Here is a 2248-nt window from a genome sequence, read left to right on the forward strand (position 1 = left end):
CCCATATCTCGCGAACGGATTGACCTAACCCAAAAATTCCTATTGCATCTGAAAGTAGAAACTCGCCCGATTACAACGGTATGTGTATTTTTTCCCTAGGCTATTCTGGTTAAGCGTTTGGAGCAGCAGAATTGTGAAAAATTTGTTGCCTTTTCAACCATTTCTTGGCTTCAAACTCCCACATCTCGTGAACGGATTGACCTAACCCAAAAATTCCTATTGCATCTGAAAGTAGAAACTCGCCCGATTACAACGGTATGTGCATTTTTTCCCTAGGCCATTCTGGTTAAGCGTTTGGAACAGCAGAATTGCGAAAAATTTTTTGTCTTCTCAACCATTTCTTGGCTTCAAACTCCCATATCTCGCGAACGGATTGACCTAACCCAAAAATTCCTGTTGCATCTGAAAGTAGAAACTCGCCCGATTACAACGGTATGTGTATTTTTTCCCTAGGCCATTCTGGTTAGGCGTTTGGAGGAGCAGAAGTGCGAAAAATTTGTTGTCTTCTCAACCATTTCTTAGCTTCAAACTCCCATATCTCGCGAACGGATTGACCTAACCCAAAAATTCCTATTGCATCTGAAAGTAGAAACTCGCCCGATTACAACGGTATGTGTATTTTTTCCCTAGGCCATTCTGGTTAAGCGTTTGGAGCAGCAGAATTGTGAAAAATTTGTTGCCTTTTCATCCATTTCTTGGCTTCAAACTCCCATATCTCGCGAACGGACTGACCTAACCCAAAAATTCCTATTGCATCTGAAAGTAGAAACTCGCCCGATTACAACGGTATGTGTATTTTTTCCCTAGGCCCTTCTGGTTAAGCGTTTGGAGCAGCAGAATTGCGAAAAATTTTTTGCTTTCTCAACCATTTCTTGGCTTCAAACTCCCATATCTCGCGAACGGATTGACCTAACCCAAAAATTCCTGTTGCATCTGAATGTAGAAACTCGCCCGATTACAACGGTATGTGTATTTTTTCCCTAGGCCATTCTGGTTAGGCGTTTGGAGCGGCAGAATTGCGAAAAATTTGTTGTCTTCTCCAACATTTCTTAGCTTCAAACTCCCATATCTCGCGAACGGATTGACCTAACCCAAAAATTCCTATTGCATCTGAAAGTAGAAACTCGCCCGATTACAACGGTATGTGTATTTTTTCCCTAGGCTATTCTGGTTAAGCGTTTGGAGCAGCAGAATTGTGAAAAATTTGTTGCCTTTTCAACCATTTCTTGGCTTCAAACTCCCACATCTCGTGAACGGATTGACCTAACCCAAAAATTCCTATTGCATCTGAAAGTAGAAACTCGCCCGATTACAACGGTATGTGTATTTTTTCCCTAGGCCCTTCTGGTTAAGCGTTTGGAGCAGCAGAATTGCGAAAAATTTTTTGCTTTCTCAACCATTTCTTGGCTTCAAACTCCCATATCTCGCGAACGGATTGACCTAACCCAAAAATTCCTGTTGCATCTGAATGTAGAAACTCGCCCGATTACAACGGTATGTGTATTTTTTCCCTAGGCCATTCTGGTTAGGCGTTTGGAGCGGCAGAATTGCGAAAAATTTGTTGTCTTCTCCAACATTTCTTAGCTTCAAACTCCCATATCTCGCGAACGGATTGACCTAACCCAAAAATTCCTATTGCATCTGAAAGTAGAAACTCGCCCGATTACAACGGTATGTGTATTTTTTCCCTAGGCTATTCTGGTTAAGCGTTTGGAGCAGCAGAATTGTGAAAAATTTGTTGCCTTTTCAACCATTTCTTGGCTTCAAACTCCCACATCTCGTGAACGGATTGACCTAACCCAAAAATTCCTATTGCATCTGAAAGTAGAAACTCGCCCGATTACAACGGTATGTGCATTTTTTCCCTAGGCCATTCTGGTTAAGCGTTTGGAACAGCAGAATTGCGAAAAATTTTTTGTCTTCTCAACCATTTCTTGGCTTCAAACTCCCATATCTCGCGAACGGATTGACCTAACCCAAAAATTCCTGTTGCATCTGAAAGTAGAAACTCGCCCGATTACAACGGTATGTGTATTTTTTCCCTAGGCCATTCTGGTTAGGCGTTTGGAGGAGCAGAAGTGCGAAAAATTTGTTGTCTTCTCAACCATTTCTTAGCTTCAAACTCCCATATCTCGCGAACGGATTGACCTAACCCAAAAATTCCTATTGCATCTGAAAGTAGAAACTCGCCCGATTACAACGGTATGTGTATTTTTTCCCTAGGCCATTCTGGTTAAGCGTTTGGAGC

The sequence above is a fragment of the Ptiloglossa arizonensis genome, unplaced genomic scaffold, assembly GCF_051014685.1.
Source record: "Ptiloglossa arizonensis isolate GNS036 unplaced genomic scaffold, iyPtiAriz1_principal scaffold0027, whole genome shotgun sequence".
NCBI classification, from domain to species: Eukaryota; Metazoa; Arthropoda; class Insecta; order Hymenoptera; family Colletidae; genus Ptiloglossa; species Ptiloglossa arizonensis.